This window comes from Hippichthys cyanospilos, chromosome 14, assembly GCF_059441005.1.
Source record: "Hippichthys cyanospilos isolate Australia breed blue-spotted pipefish chromosome 14, RoL_Hcya_1.0, whole genome shotgun sequence".
In the NCBI taxonomy this organism is placed as follows: domain Eukaryota; kingdom Metazoa; phylum Chordata; class Actinopteri; order Syngnathiformes; family Syngnathidae; genus Hippichthys; species Hippichthys cyanospilos.
The window spans coordinates 20,142,501-20,160,793 of record NC_142382.1 but is presented as its reverse complement, the minus strand read 5'-3'; the positions used below and the strand labels follow the sequence as shown (position 1 = coordinate 20,160,793).

General features: G+C 38.1%; 1 protein-coding gene across 1 annotated transcript in view; it reads left to right on the top strand.

Moving 5' to 3' along the window:
• The window catches only part of gabra2a (gamma-aminobutyric acid type A receptor subunit alpha2a), an 80,062-nt gene that overhangs the window by 60,759 nt on the left and 1,010 nt on the right, over nt 1-18,293 (top strand). The window lies entirely within an intron of this gene.

Sequence of the window (18,293 nt, the reverse complement as noted above, 5' to 3'; positions counted from 1 at the left end):
TACATATTTTTCATGTATAACAACTCATAATTCATTCCCAGTGGCGGACTTAACATTTTTTATTTAAAGCTTCTCCACTTCACACTCACATTAATCAGTTAATACATTCCCCAATTTGAATACTACTCATATTCACACCTTCCAGTAATTCATAACTATTTTCATATTTTTACCCATAATTCCTCATTCCCATTTTCCTCATCCAAAACTTTGTAACCTTCTATCTTGGCCATTCCTGCTCCGATTCCCACCGTTCCAACTTTAATGGATTCCCCCAATTCCCACCATTTCATTTGTGTATCCCCTTTCCTCTTCCCATGATTCAAAAATTACCCACAATTCCACTTTATCAGTTTTTCCCCTCTATCTTTTCCATTCTTTATCCGATTCTGACCATTCCAACTTTAATCAATTCCCCCAATGCCCGCCACTCCATTTTTACCCACAATTCAAAAATTACCCATAATTCCACTTTTTCAGTTTTTCCCTTCTATCTTTGCCATTCTTCATCCGATTCTGACCGTTCCAACTTTCATCAATTCCCCCGATGCCCGCCACTCCATTTTTACCCACAATTCAAAAATTACCCATAATTCCACTTTTTCAGTTTTTCCCTTCTATCTTCACCATTCTTCATCCGATTTTTACCGTTCTAACTTTAATCCATTCTCCCAATGCCCGCCACTCCATTTTTACTCACAATTCAAAAATTTCCCACAATTCCACTTTTTCAGTTTTTCCCTTCTACCTTTGCCATTCTTCATCCGATTGCGACCGTTCCAAGTTTAATCGATTCATCCAATTCCCCCCATTCAATGGTAGTTTGAATTTTCTTCTTTCCAGAGTTCAAAAATTACCCACAATTCCACTTTTTCAGTTTATCACTTCTATCTTTGTCATTCTTCATCCGATTCGGACCGTTCTAACTTTAATCAATTCCCCCAATTCCCACCATTCCACATCATTCAACACCTTTGCCTTCAGAGGTTACACCTTCACACGCAATTTCTTCAGAAATTGCAAATATTCTAGTTATTATTATTATTATTTTTTTTATTCCGACCGTTTTTTAGGTACGTTTCAACTCATTCCCAGTTCATCCAATTCATGCCGTTCAAACTTCATATCATTCTACATATTCATGTTTAGTGCGGGTCTATTTTTCAAGTTTCAACTTTTCATCGTTTTCCTACAATTTAAGTTTTTGTACCGTAAAAATGGCCTAATGTTAAGTGAATGGGCTGGTCTTCGTGCTTTATTTTTAAACTTTAACGTTTTCGATATTTCCTATGTCTCAGTGGCTCATGGGATTTGTGTACGGCATTTGCACTTCATGTTCGTGGGTTCAATCCCAGGCTGCGTCATTTTTTAGTTGTGTGAGTCTTTTTTAGTTAGTGCGGGTCTATTTTTCAAGTTTCAACTTTTCATCGTTTTCCTACAATTTAAGTTTTTGTACCGTAAAAACGGCCTAATGTTACGTGATTGGAGCGTACTTCCTACTTCCTTTTAAAGCGTTCACGGTTTCGTCATTTCCCGTGGCTCAGACGTTCTGTTGACGTATATCTACTACATGTTCGTGCGTTCGATCCCCGCTGTGTCTTTTCACACATTCAGTGTTTTTTTTCAGTTAATTCAGTATTTTCTTTTGGTTTCAACTCCTTCCCAGTTCATCCAATTCATGCCGTTCGAACTTCACATCATTCCACATATTCACGTGAAGTGCTTTTTTATTTTTCAAGGTTCAACTATTCATCGTTTTCCTACAATTTACGTTTTTTATACTATTCATATTTAAAGAATTTAGCCTTTTCAAACTGTTCTTACTTTCATTTCATCTTTTCATTCCACAGTTGAACTTTTTTCAGTTTTTTAACTTTGTATTATTCGTAGTTCTTCATAGATTCACGTTCAAAAATACTTCATTCCCTATATTTCAAGCTTTCACAGTGTGGTCTTACACTGCCCCACAGTGGCCCAGTGGTAGAGTTGTCATCTTCAACATGTCCGTGTCCCGGTTCGGGCAAATCGCGTTTCACGTTTACAGTTCAACTTTCAGCTACAATTCAAGTTTTTGTACCGTAAAAATTGTCTAATGTTAAGTGAATGGTGTTGTTAAGAAGTTTCTGATTATACTTAACGATTTCGTGTTTGAATCGTTCTGTTATTACTATTTACGTCTGGACATGTTTCTCCTGTGGTCATGTGATCTTCCTAGCAACCGCCTAGCAACTAATCACAAGTTGCGTTTCATTCCTCCACTACCAATCAGGACTCTGTTTACACTATCATAGGTTGTTTTGCAGGTATGCGGTCAGTCGGCAGGTATCGTTGTAACGGACAGTCATTTTTTCTGCTTTCAATCATTCTGTGGATTATCTCATTCCTTTCATTATTATTCCGTGCGTCCATGAGAATGTAAGTACAGTTTGAATATGTTGTCCGTTCGTGGTTTTGGATACATGTTTACGTTTGCACGGCTTCACTTTGTCCATTAATGTCTAAGTTGTTATTGCACCTAAGTTTGGTATAATTGCTAAAGGCAAATATACCGTACTTTTCATACTTCACTTTTAGTATTCACGTTAAAGTTTCATCCACAAAAAGTGCGTGTTTGTCGCATGTTTGCCGTGTGTGCCAATATGATCCTTCCGCCGTAAGGGAGTGACGTCACCGCCCACTCAAATCTATTCGGCTCCATTAACCCATTCCTACCTAACGCACATTTTGGAACGATTGGGTTGAATTCATTCTTCCTATCATTGTACGGTATGTTTGCCTGTGTTGTTTATGTTATTCTAAGCTAATATAGAGTCATGTGAGCATATGATGTAACATATTGTACAATGTTAGTTATGTTAGTTATCAATGTTTAGTGAATGTTCTCTGCTCTCCTTTGCAGAGACCACACACCCACAATCAAACATAGAACACACACAGAACACACAAACACAGAAACACACACACACCAACCCAGATAAATAAATAGAACATTATATACAAATAAAGAGTGGCATGAGAGTGTGCATCGTCTTTATGTTCTGGCCGGACAACCAGATAAGATTGAGGATCCTCTGAATCAGTCAAGTACAGTCCTTTCAAGGAGGTCACAAGTTTGGACGCTACTCCGACACCTCCATTACAGGTGTGATTCAAAAACATGCAGGATACAAGCCCTCGAAGACTGGAGTTTGACACCTATAGTTTAGTTACACAAAGTAATCCATTTCCCATGTTGCCATCGGGCGGCCATCTTAGACCACTGAAGACACCAACTCCAATCTGCCCTCATGGGCGGCCATCTTGGACATTTTATTAGACGTCTCATTACCTTTCACTACTGCTTCCACCTAGTACAGCATCTGGCTTGGTTAACTCAGCTTGATTCATACGTTTTAGTTTTTTTCAGTTTTTCAACTCTGTATTATTCACATTTCTTCACTGTTTCACATCAATCCACAATCCACCTCATTCAATCCACCTCATTCAAATGATAAGCTCATTCATTAACAGGAGTTTAAAACTCCAGTCCTCGAGGGCTGATATCCTGCATGTTTTTGAATCACATCATTCACTTAACATTAGGCCTAATGTCACAGATTCACACTATTCCAGTTCAACTTTTCTCAGTTTTTCAACTTTGTAGGATTCATAATTTTTCACAGATTCACATCATTCTCCAGTTCAACTTTTTCAGTTTTTCATTCATCTTCAAATTCCACAGTTCAACTTTTTTACAGTTTTTCAACTTTGTATTCATATTTCTTCACAGATTCATACCATTCAATCGTTCCACATCATTCCACTTTTCAACTCCCAAACCTTCAACGGTTTCACCTTCACACGCAATTTCTTCAGAAATTGCACTTTTTCTAGTTATTATTATTTTTTTTATTCCGACCGTTTTTTAGGTACGTTTCAACTTATTCCCAGTTCATCTAATTCATGCCGTTCAAACTTCATATCATTCTACATATTCATGTTTAGTGCGGGTCTATTTTTCAAGTTTCAACTTTTCATCGTTTTCCTACAATTTAAGTTTTTGTACTGTAAAAATGGCCTAATGTTAAGTGAATGGGCTGGTCTTCGTGCTTTATTTTTAAACCTTAACGTTTTCGATATTTCCTATGTCTCGGTGGCTCATGGGATTTGTGTACGGCATTCGCACTTCATGTTCGTGGGTTCAATCCCAGGCTGCGTCATTTTTTAGTTGTGTGAGTCTTTTTTAGTTAGTGCGGGTCTATTTTTCAAGTTTCAACTTTTCATCGTTTTCCTACAATTTAAGTTTTTGTACCGTAAAAACGGCCTAATGTTACGTGATTGGAGCGTACTTCCTACTTCCTTTTAAAGCGTTCACGGTTTCGTCATTTCCCGTGGCTCAGACGTTCTGTTGACGTATATCTACTACATGTTCGTGCGTTCGATCCCCGCTGTGTCTTTTCACACATTCAGTGTTTTTTTTCAGTTAATTCAGTATTTTCTTTTGGTTTCAACTCCTTCCCAGTTCATCCAATTCATGCCGTTCGAACTTCACATCATTCCACATATTCACGTGAAGTGCTTTTTTATTTTTCAAGGTTCAACTATTCATCGTTTTCCTACAATTTACGTTTTTTATACTATTCATATTTAAAGAATTTAGCCTTTTCAAACTGTTCTTACTTTCATTTCATCTTTTCATTCCACAGTTGAACTTTTTTCAGTTTTTTAACTTTGTATTATTCGTAGTTCTTCATAGATTCACGTTCAAAAATACTTCATTCCCTATATTTCAAGCTTTCACAGTGTGGTCTTACACTGCCCCACAGTGGCCCAGTGGTAGAGTTGTCATCTTCAACATGTCCGTGTCCCGGTTCGGGCAAATCGCGTTTCACGTTTACAGTTCTACTTTCAGCTACAATTCAAGTTTTTGTACCGTAAAAATTGTCTAATGTTAAGTGAATGGTGTTGTTAAGAAGTTTCTGATTATACTTAACGATTTCGTGTTTGAATCGTTCTGTTATTACTATTTACGTCTGGACATGTTTCTCCTGTGGTCATGTGATCTTCCTAGCAACCGCCTAGCAACTAATCACAAGTTATGTTTCATTCCTCCACTACCAATCAGGACTCTGTTTACACTATCATAGGTTGTTTTGCTCTTTCACGGGTCAGTCGGCAGGTATCGTTGTAACGGACAGTCATTTTTTCTGCTTTCAATCATTCTGTGGATTATCTAATTCCTTTCATTATTATTCCGTGCGTCCATGAGAATGTAAGTACAGTTTGAATATGTTGTCCGTTCGTGGTTTTGGATACATGTTTACGTTTGCACTGCTTCACTTTGTCCATTAATGTCTAAGTTGTTATTGCACCTAAGTTTGGTATAATTGCTAAAGGCAGATATACCGCACTTTTCATTTTTCACTTTTAGTATTCACGTTAAAGTTTCATCCACAAATGTGCGTGTTTGTCGCATGTTTGCCGTGTGTGCCAATGTGATCCTTACGCCGTAAGGGAGTGACGTCACCGCCCACTCAAATCTATTCGGCTCCATTAACCCATTCCTACCTAACGCACATTTTGGAACGATTGGGTTGAATTCATTCTTCCTATCATTGTACGGTATGTTTGCCTGTGTTGTTTTTGTTATTCTAAGCTAATATAGAGTCATGTGAGCATATGATGTAACATATTGTACAATGTTAGTTATGTTAGTTATCAATGTTTAGTGAATGTTCTCTGCTCTCCTTTGCAGAGACCACACACCCACAATCAAACATAGAACACACACAGAACACACAAACACAGAAACACACACACACCAACCCAGATAAATAAATAGAACATTATATACAAATAAAGAGTGGCATGAGAGTGTGCATCGTCTTTATGTTCTGGCCGGACAACCTGATAAGATTGAGGATCCTCTGAATCAGTCAAGTACAGTCCTTTCAAGGAGGTCACAAGTTTGGACGCTACTCCGACACCTCCATTACAGGTGTGATTCAAAAACATGCAGGATACAAGCCCTCGAGGACTGGAGTTTGACACCTATAGTTTAGTTACACAAAGTAATCCATTTCCCATGTTGCCATCGGGCGGCCATCTTAGACCACTGAAGACTCCAACTCCAATCTGCCCTCATGGGCGGCCATCTTGGATATTTTATTAGACGTCTCATTACCTCTCACTACTGCTTCCACCTAGTACGGCATCTGGCTTGGTTAACTCAGCTTGATTAATACGTTTAAGTTTTTTTCAGTTTTTCAACTCTGTATTATTCACATTTCTTCACTGTTTCACATCAATCCACAATCCACCTCATTCAATCCACCTCATTCAAATGATAAGCTCATTAACAGGAGTTTAAAACTCCAGTCCTCGAGGGCTGATATCCTGCATGTTTTTGAATCACATCATTCACTTAACATTAGGCCTAATGTCACAGATTCACATTATTCCAGTTCAACTGTTCTCAGTTTGTTAACTATGTAGGATTCATAATTTTTCACAGATTCAAATCATTCTACAGTTCAACTTTTTTTCAGTTTTTCATTCATCTTCAAATTCCACAGTTCAACTTTTTTTCAGTTTTTCAACTTTGTATTCATATTTCTTCACAGATACACACCATTCAATTGTTTCACATCATTCCACTTTTCAACTCCCAAACCTTCAACGGTTTCACCTTCACACGCAATTTCTTCAGAAATTGCACTTTTTCTAGTTATTATTATTATTTTTTTTATTCCGACCGTTTTTTGGTACGTTTCAACTCCTTCCCAGTTCATCCAATTCATGCCGTTCAAACTTCATATCATTCCACATATTCATGTTTAGTGCGGGTCTATTTTTCAAGTTTCAACTTTTCATCGTTTTCCTACAATTTAAGTTTTTGTACCGTAAAAATGGCCTAATGTTAAGTGAATGGGGTGGTCTTCGTACTTTATTTTTAAACTTTAACGGTTTCCGCGTTTCCTATGTCCCAGTGGCTCATGGGATTTGTGTACTGCATTCGCACTTCATGTTCGTGGGTTCAATCCCAGGCTGCGTCTTTTCGCACATTCAGTGTTTTTTTTTTCAGTTAATTCCGTATTTTCTTTTGCTTTCAACTCCTTCCCAGTTAATCCAATTCATGCCGTTCATGCCGTGCTTTTGTATTTTTCAAGGTTCAACTATTCATCGTTTTCCTACAATTTACGTTTTTTATACTATTCATATTTAAAGAATTTAGCCTTTTCAAACTGTTCTTACTTTCATTTCATCTTACTTTTCATTCGACAGTTGAACTTTTCTCAGTTTTTTTAACTTTGTATTATTCGTAATACTTCACAGATTCACCTTCAAACATACTTCATTCCCTTTATATAAAGCTTTTTTACAGTGTGGTCTGACACCGCCCCCCAGTGGCCCAGTGGTAGAGTTGTCATCTTCAACGTGTCCGTGTCCCGGTTCGGGCAAATCGCGTTTCACGTTTACAGTTGTTTTTTCTCTTCTGCTTTTAATTCGGATCATCCACACTTTTTTAAGATTAAAACATTCGGATTTTTTTCAGTTTTCAACTTTGTGTTATTCATATTTTTTCACACATTCACATCATTCCACAGTTCAACTTTGTTCAATTTTTCAACTTTGTATTATTCATATTTCTTCACATTACCATTATACCACAGTTCAACTTTCAGCTAAAATTCAAGTTTTTCTACCGTAAAAAATGGCCTAATGTTAAGTGAATGCTGTGATTCAAAAACATGCAGGATACAAGCCCTCGAGGACTGGAGTTTGAAACCTACAGTTTAGTTACACAAAGTACACCATTTCCCATGATGCCGTCGGGCGGCCATCTTAGACCACTGAAGACTCCAACTCCCATCTGCCCTCATGGGCGGCCATCTTGGATATTTTCTTAGACGTCTCATTACCTGTCACTTCTGCTTCCACCTATTACAGCATCTGGCTTGGTGAACTCAGCTTGATTCATACATTCAGTTTTTTTCAGTTTTTCAGTTTTCAACATTGTATTATTCATATTTCAAGCACTAAAAAAACTGAAAAGTTTGCTTAGGGATCATTTTTTAACTCCTGATAATGACCTAATCATTTGAATGAGGTGGATTTGAATGAGGTGGATTGTGGATTGCTTGAAACAGTGAAGCATTGTGAATAATACAAAGTTGAAAAACTTCTCTTCTGCTTTTACTTCGGATCATCCACACTTTTTTACGATTCAAACATTCGTTTTTTTTTTCAGTTTCTCAGTTTTTCAACTTTGTCGGATTCATAATTTTTCACAGATTCACTTCATTCTCCAGTTCAACTTTTTCAGTTTTTCATTCATCTTCAAATTCCACAGTTCAACTTTTATTCAGTTTTTCAACTTTGTATTCATATTTCTTCACAGATTCACACCATTCAATCGTTCCACGTAATTCCACTTTTCACCTCCCAAACCTTCAACGGTTTCACCTTCACACGCAATTTCTTCAGAAATTGCACATTTTCTAGTTATTTTTATTATTCCGACCGTTTTTTAGGTTCGTTTTAACTCTTTCCCAGTTCATTCATTTCATACCGTTCAAACTTCATATCATTCCACATATTCATGTTTAGTGCGGGTCTATTTTTCAAGTTTCAACTTTTCATCATTTTCCTACAATTTAAGTTTTTCTACCGTAAAAATGGCCTAATGTTAAGTGAATGGGGTGGTCTTCGTACTTTATTTTTAAACGGTTTCCGCATTTCCTGTGGCTCATGGGTTCAAAAACATGCAGGATACAAGCCCTCGAGGACTGGAGTTTGACACCTATAGTTTAATTACACAAAGTACTCCTTTTCCCATGATGCCATCGGGCGGCCATCTTAGACCACTGAAGACTCCAACTCCCATCTGCCCTCATGGGCGGCCATCTTGGATATTTTATTAGACGTCTCATTACCTCTCACTACTAGTACAGCATCTAGCTTGGTGAACTCAGCTTGATTCATACATTCACTTTTTTTCAGTTTTTCAACTCTGTATTATTCACATTTCTTCACTGTTTCAGATCAATCCACAATCCACCACATTCAATCCACCTCATTCAAATAATAAGCTCATTAACAGGAGTTTAAAACTCCAGTCCTCGAGGGCTGGTATTCTGCATGTTTTTGAATCACATCATTCACTTAACATTAGGCCTAATGTCACAGATTCACATTATTTCTTCACATTAACATTATTCCACAGTTCAACTTTCAGTTGAACAAAAAAGACATCTATAGTTTAGTTGCACAAAGTATTTCATTTCCCATGATGCCATCGGGCGGCCATCTTACGACCACTGAAGACTCCAACTCCCATCTGCCCTCATTGGTGGCCATCTTGGATATTTTCTTAGACGTCTCACTACTGCTTCCACCTAGTACAGCATCTGGCTTGGTGAACTCAGCTTGATTCATACGTTCAGTTTTTTTCAATTTTTCAACTTTGTATTATTCATATTTCAAGCAGTAAAAAAAATGAAAAAGTTTGATTAGGGATCATTTTTAAACTCCTGTTAATGAGCTAATCATTAAGAAATGTGAATAATACAAAGTTGAAAAACTGAAAAAACTGAACGTATGGATCAAGCTGAAAAATTTCAGTTTTTTTTCCCATTTTTTTACCCATAATTCCTCAGTTAATTGTTCTTGCCAAAACTTTGAAACCTTCTGTCTTTGCCATTCTTCATCCGATTCGGACCTTTTAAACTCAAAATGACTCCATTCATCCCCGCCAATTCATTGGTGTATTCATTTACCTCTTACCAGAATTCAAATTTTTCCCACAATTCCACATACTGTACCTTTAATGAACCAATTCATTTTCAATGAGGTCATTCATTGTGTGGGCGTTTGGCCTTCGTGGACTCCTGATTAGGTAGACAGAGTACTCCATTTCCCATGGGGTCGTCAGGTGTCCATCTTAGACACTTGACTACATACACCGAGACTCCATTTCCCAACAACCCTCAGGGGCGGCCATCTTGGATATCTGATCAGACATCTCATTCAGTTTTTCCCTTCTATCTTTGCCAGTCTTAATCCGATTCTGACCGTTCCAATTTTAATCGATTCCCCCGATGCCCGCTATTCCATTTTTACCCACAAATCAAAAATTACCCACAATTCTACTTATTTAGTTTTTCCCTTATATCTTTGCCATCCTTCTCCTGATTCCTACCGTTCCAACTTTAATCGATTCCCCCAAGTCCCCCCATTCCATGGTGGTATCCATTTTCGTCTTCCCAGAACTCAAAAATGACCCACAATTCAATTTTTTCAGGTTTTCCCATGTATCTTTGCCATTCCTGCTCCATTTACCACTGTTCCAACTTTAATCGATTCCCCCAATGCTCGCCAATGCATTTTAACCCACAATTCAAAAATTACCCACAATTTCACTTTTTCAGTTTTTTCCTTATATCTTTGCCATTCTTCATCCGATTCCTACCGTTCCAACTTTAATCGATTCCCCCAAGTCCCGCCATTCCATGGTGGTATCCAATTTGTTCTTCCCAGAATTCAAAAATTACCCACAATTCCACTTTTTCAGTTTTTACCTTATATCTTTGCCAGTCTTCATCCGATTCCTACTGTTGTGACTTTAATTGATTTCCCCAAGTCCCGCCATTCCATGGTGGTATCCATTTTTGTCTTCCCAGAATTCAAAAATGACCCACAATTCATTTTTTTCAGTTTTTCCCTTGTATCTTTGCCATTCCTGCTCCAATTACCACCGATCCAACTTTAATCGATTCCCCCAATGCCCGCCAATGCATTTTAACCCACAATTCAAAAATTACCCACAATTCCACTTTTTCGTTTTTTTCTTTATATCTTTGCCATTCTTCATCCGATTCCTACCGTTCCAACTTTAATCGATTCCCCCAAGTCCCGCCATTCCATAGTGGTATCCAATTTGTTCTTCCCAGAATTCAAAAATTACCCACAATTCCACTTTTTCAGTTTTTACCTTATATCTTTGCCAGTCTTCATCCGATTCCTACTGTTGCGACTTTAATTGATTTCCCCAAGTCCCACCATTCCATGGTGGTATCCATTTTCATCTTCCCAGAATTAAAAAATTACCCACAATTCAATTTTTTCAGTGTTTCCTTTGTATCTTTGCCATTCCTGCTCCAATTACCACCGTTCCAACTTTATTTGATTCCCCCAATTACCGCCAATGCATTTTAACCCACAATTCAAAAATTACCCACAATTCCACTTTTTCAGTTTTTTCCTTATAGCTTTACCATTCTTCGATTCCTACCGTTTCAACTTTAATCGATTCCCCCACGTCCCGCCATTCCATGGTGGTATCCAATTTGTTCTTCCCAGAATTCAAAATTTACCCACAATTCCACTTTTTCAGTTTTTCCCTTATATCTTTGCCATTCTTCATCTGATTCCTACTGTTCCAACTTTAATCAATTCCCCCAATGCCCGCCCATCCATTTTTTTCCCCACAATTCACAATTTACCCACAATTCCACTCTGTCAGTTTTTCCCTTATATCTTTGCCATTCTTCGTCCGATTCCAACGGTTCAAATTTTAATCGATTCCCCCAAGTCTTGCCATTTCATGGTGATATCCATTTTCTTCTTCCCAGAATTCAAAATTTACCCACAATTCCACTTTTTCAGTTTTTCCCTTCTATCTTTGCCATTCGTTATCTGATTCAGACTGTTCCAACTTTAATCGATTCCCGCCATTCCACATCATTCAAAACCTCTCCCTTCAGGTGTTTCACCTTCACACGCAATTTCTTCAGGAATTGCAAATATTCTCCTTTAGCATTACATTTACTAGACAATTTTGTGTAACCTGTTTCTTCATGGTTTTTTTCTGTTTATGTTCCTGAAAAAAGTGATCTCCCCTCAAAAAAAAATACATATAAATGACAAACGTTTGTCTTGCTTGATGACACCTAAGTGTAACCCTACTGACCTTCACCAATATCCCTATCAAGTTAACCAATTAAAATGTCATTTTGTTACAACAAACATAATTTGAGTATATTTGTATCTTGCATTTATTTAGTTGCACCTTTAAGTGGAAATGTGTGTTGATTTCAGACATGAAAAAATAATTTCATACTTGACTAATCTGCTCTTACCTCAGACCTATTAATCATCTAAGGACAACTAACAGTCCTGACCGACTCTCCGTTAAAAGGGTTAAGACGCCACGTAAGCCTTGTGCAGGTCTTACACTGTCCTGCTTGGCAAAGAACATCTGCGTAAGTCGGTGTTGAAAAGGATTGGTCCTGGTTCTAACAGCCTAAGTTCTGGGGTGCCTGCCAGTCTTAAATTACCTCACAGTCTTATCGAGTAATGGTTGAAATGAGATGGGAACGTAACAGCACCCCTTTCAAAGCTGCACCTTTTCTAATAGATCATTGCACTTGTTACGATCAGGATAAGGTTCAGCAGTCTTGTACGACCACTCGGACACATTTGGCTAGACACAACCAATATTGAGTAACTATATTTTATTCAGGAATGACCTCGCTGTTGTTAGAGGCAAAGTTATGGATTCCCTTATTGAAGACTAGGAAGACACCTAATTGGAATTGGTATTGGAAATGTTTTTTTTAATTGCAATGTATCAATATAATAGTGTGTTCATGGACTTGTGTTATTCTAATAAAGATTGAGACAACGTAATGACAGTATGAAGCAGATATAATCTTGGCCCAGGAGAACTCAAGACTAGTCGTCATTTTCAAAAGGAACAAATGGCATCCCCAGACACAACATTCCACCAGGAACAAAAGGTCAGTTGTGGCCATCAAGAGAAGATATCCGTCAGGATTTATGGTGCTCAGACTTCCTCCCTCTTCAAAGAATGGTCGGCAGAACAAAGACTTCTCAACACACCATTCCCATGCACACACCCACACGTATGCACACACGTGCACACACACACACCTGCATTCCACATTGGGACTACATGCCCCAAAACTGTCTAAGTACTGAATGTGGAAGATGAAAAGTTGTCATTTTCCGCTCCTAACTAATGGCAGGACTGGCCTGAGGCCTCGTGTACTTTCCCACTCTCTGTCTGGATTAAATAAATGGTTTCACAATGTTGTGGTATGGGCGATCTTTCAACAAAAACGAACATGCTAGGAACTAGTTTGATACGAGAAGTTTTTCTACGTTCCTTTAGTCCACGCTCCAACACTCTTGGCAAAAGAAGAAGAAGCCTTAAGCCTTTGTGCACAGGCTTTTTGTAAGGTTCAGTGAACCTAACTCGTGACTCGTTCCAGTAAGTTCGAGAATGTTCAAGACGTACGAACTTACTGGAAACTGCGCACGTACTTTTCCTAAGAAGAAGCAGATGTTTCCTATTTATGCTCTTAGTGACGCACTACCTTGAGCGTTTACTGGAAAAAATTGGTTATAAATGTCCAAGTTGAGACCAGATGTTTCCTGTTTACTGACTTCATTTACCATTTTACAATGACTGGGCTATTAAGGACTTTCCATTCCTCCGTTTGACTGGAACACACGTGATTCACTTTGTTCCAGCAAGTTCCAAGCATAGTTACAACAAGTTACAACATGTTTTAACAGCAGACAGAAACATGGTACAACTTGTTCCAATCAACATTAAAGTTAATAACACACATTTGTGAGCTAAACACGAACATAGGCCATTAATCAACACATAATACTCCCAGTTACAGAATATTGGCATGAATATATGAATAACTAGCGCTAAATGCTACATTGATCTTGTGAGTTTTACAGTGTGTTTGTGTTGTCATTTGTTCTTCAACTTCAATTCATTCGATACATTTAGGTTGCCTTCAGAGCTGGTGAAATGTTATTTTGCAGAAATTCTCCCAAGGAGAAATGTTATCATGCAGAGATTCTGCCAAAGTGAAGTCAATGGGCAGGTATTGCATGTCAAACAACACACTGCTCTGGTAATATTTCATCCCAATTCAGGACTTTACTTGTGCTTAAGCCAGTCAAGGCCAATTCTAACTGGTAATTTAAGACAAAAATTAGGACCATTACATCACTTTAGACATGGTGTGCATCAAATGGTGGTTCCACGAAAAGCAGACAGTGGGGAAAACTCCACTGAAGCCCCGATTTGGAGCAGGGTTTTGCGGTCATAGGCAAAGAGACCTGAGACATCCTGATTAGAGAACAAACATACAAATAGGGCAACAGCAAACAATACACAGCGCAACCGAGACAGACGGCAAGCCAACACTGGCACCACATGAGCAGTGAAGCATGTTGCTGTGCTCAAGTGTCAGTTGAGCACTGCGGTTAAACAACACTTTCATGATTTGCTTTCATTTCAGTGACAGGTGCTCATGTCTGTCAAGTCGTTGTTTGCTCGACATTTCACAGTCATGGTTTTGTGAAGTAATTGTAATGCTATCTCTCAATGAGTCAGTACTAAATTGTCAGCCTTTGCATAATTTCAGCACTTATCGTTACAACATATGGAATGTACAGTGCGCCCCCGGTTTACGAACTCCCTGTTTTATGAATTTTTCATCTTACAAATGTGGACTGCGGCGATTTTTGTCCCACTCTCACGCACAAACCTTTTGTCTTACGAACAATCCAACATGTCGGTCAGTGTGTCCGCACTATTTTTGCTGCGTCAACAAAATTAACTATTCTCGCATGACACGGAAACGCCAATATGCTATTGGTCTTATAAGGTCACAGTCACGGTCTCAGTCACGGAGATGCCAATATGCTATTGGTCGATTAAGGTCACAGTCCCGGTCTCAGTCACAGAGATGCGAATATGCTATTGGCCGGCGTCACGTCAGTCACAGAAATGCCGATATGCTATTGGCCGAACGCCTTCATCTAGCTTGATGGCACAGCTGGTCGGTGTGTTGTGAAGACTTTGCAAACTTTATCTGTTAGACACGGCTTCTAAAATTGCAAGTGGCGGTAAAGGAAGAAGTAAGAGGATGATGACAATAGAAACCAAGCAGGAGATAATAAAAAAATACGAAGGAGGCGCACGCATAATTAACCTTGCTCGTGATTATGGCCGTAACCGCTCAGCAATCTTCTCAGGGCAAGAATTTCCTTGCCAGGGGACGGACTTCGGTCCACAACAAAATGGAGAGGCTTCTTCTATTATGGATTAAAGAGAAGGAAATCGCCGGTGATATGTTCTCGTTTGAGAAAAGTTCTAGTTTAAGAAAATAAATAAATAAATTCTGCGGTTTGGTCTCTGCTCCCCTCCGCCTCCACCCAGCTCAAGTCACGTCGCCCCAAAGGTAAATGTCATTTTTCCTTTGTATATTTATGTTATTTGATTTAACTGTACAGTAGATTATGTTACTAATTTTTAATATGTGTATAAAGTCATGATGTTTTTACCTAAGGTTTTTGCAAGCGTTGCACGCATTCACTAATTAACATAGGTTTGGATTGCCCGTCATACGAGCAATTCGAGTTACGAGCATAGCTGCTGAACGGATTAAGTTCGTAACACGGGGGCCCACTGTATTTAGAAACAAGTCATAAATGTTACTTGACAGTGTGGTTAATGCTTACAGAAGCATGTAACAACAAAACAATACAGTCGTGTAGAAGTTTGTGTATAGACTTTATCTGAGTCATTGGTTAGACTTAGATGCATCAGCAGGCCTCAAGGCAATTCCCTATACGTTGCAATTATCCAGAAACAATGCTGAGAGAGATTTTCTGTTGAATTGTGAGTGTAACTGAAGAGGCTGTAATCATGCCACAGTACATCACCACACTTGCTCTCCTGTCAGCACTTTGCCTCTATCAGCATCAAACACAGGTCGTCAACTGTCTGTCCGTGAGAACCATCTACACATCATCTGACAAAATGGCATGTAAAAGACAGCCTGGTGGTGAATGGTACCTGTACTATAAAATAATGACATCTAAATCATAAAAGGAACATACAAAAATGGCACTTGACTGTTTCTAATTAAATCACTGCCAGCCAATTTATAAAGCTTTTATAGGCATTATCACAAACTGTGCTGACCTCACATCTGAAATGCGGTTGATGCCATTCGCTTGCGAGTGTGCGTCAATAAAATTTTGTCCAAGCCTGAAATACACATGCACAACATAATTGATCAGTATAATCGTCAATAGCTAGGAATAAGTTCAAGTGGGAATTCCACTATAAGAAATTCTTCCTCCCCACCTCCTACCAGGTGGTCTTAACACTTTTGGTTGGAGTGGACTGGCAGCTCAAGGGCACTTATACACACACATACACAGATACTGTATATCATACATACTCAACCTAATCTAAGGTCTCGTAGGGCGGCTTGTGTGGCTCATCCCGACTGTCCTTATTGTCCTGTATTCCTTGTTAGTCAATGTCTTTGCTTCTCGGATGGTTCGAGCCAGTTAAATCAATCTCACTGCCTTGCAGGTGTAATGACAATAAAATGTAACTGAACTGAACTGAACTAACTGACTGACTTGACCATTGAAAAAAACTTATTGTGGCAGGACGGAGAAACCACACGTTGCTGTGCTAGTGTATGCCTTTAATCTTCACATGCCATCACAAAACATTGTCCAAATCAACAAAGACAAAGACGACAGGTTCAAAGCATCAAAGGTTCATTGCAACATGCCTACTGGGTGAGAGACATGGTCCCTTGCCCACCACAGTAGTTTATTTTTCATTCAACCTGTAAAATAACAGGTTTCATTTGTGTGCTTTCTCAAAATTTATAATCAACTGTAATCAGAATTCAGGCCTCCTATAACCAGGGAGCTTGCGGAGTCAAGGACATTTAATACTTAATAAATATATATATCCCAATTTGTTGAGTTTTCTGTCAATCATTTTACATTGTTGGTTTGCACTGATATTCATATCATATCTTGTCTCCTGGGTGCTGGACTATCTAACTGCTAGACCTCAGTATGTGCGACTCCAAAACTGTGTCTCTAAGACTGTCCAGTGTCATGCAGGGGCCCCACAATGAACTGTTCTGTCACCCTTTTTGTTTCCCCTGTATGTCATACTTCTAACGTAACTTGAACTCCTGTTTTCGTCATAAATTTTTGATAACTCAGCTGTCATAGGCTGTGTGAGTGAATGCAGTGAGGAGCAGTTCTGTAAAGGGTCACAATTAGGGAATTTACCAAACTAAGTCATCTGTCTTTGAGGTTTTTGGCTTTCGAAAATGAGCTGGTACCATTGCAAGACTGACAGAACAAGGCTAGTAAGGGGGAAATAGACTCTCATCGACATGAAATGATAGAATAAAAGTGTACTCTTAATTAATACACATAGTAGTTGAACGATTGATTTGAAACAATATACTATCACTCGATGGTAGTTAATTTCAAATCAGTAATCTTTCAAAATATTGTTGTGCATTTAGACTATTCAAAATATAAAAAAAATTTACAATTGTGACTGATAATTATTCCAATAGGCACAGAGATGAAACTGACACACGTTTCATGCTTTGCACACACAATCTGTTGACTTGAAAATGTTTATTTTAATCTCTCGTGTATCATAAATTTAGCAAGAAATAGAGTATTCATATTTTTAACAGTTTTTCCATATAATTTTTGGTACTGCAATTCCTTTGAAAAGTACATTGTATCTTGTTCTGCTTTTTTCTTTTTGCAATTTTTGGTTTTACTTTCTTTAAATAATATAACACGTATATGATTTGTATATAGCTTTAAAGAGTAGCAGTAGCAACTGAAGAGTAGTTTCGAAGGCACATTCTTTACAAATCAAAACTAAATGTTAAACTAGGACAAACAAAAAAAAAAGGTTCCCTGTGTTTTTTCCAATGATAATTATTTGCAAATCTATACATTTAAGTGGAAATAATTTTTGATTGAATCAAATCATTTTGATGCGAAGACCCCAAAATCTGAATCAAATTGTGAGAGTCAAGGATCCCCCCCCCCCAGTTTTTTCAAAAACCTTATAAGTGCTATCTTTAGGCCAGTGAATCATCAAGTAATATACAATCAGGCAACAATGAGCTAAAACAAAAAGCTTTAAAAGATTGAGAAGAGGAACAAATATTGACATATCAAAGCTTAGCAAACTTTTATACCAAAATGGAGCATTATATCAAATATATGAAGAAAATGATGATGGAGGCCACAAGTAAGTTCATTCTATTATTTTAATACATTTAACTGAAATTTGTTAATATCTGTTGTTGTGTTTTGGACATAAAATTTTGTCCTTATTGTGCGACTTTTGGGACTCCAAACATTTCTGTGGGACCCATAGTTTTTAATATTGCGAGTCCCGGGTACCC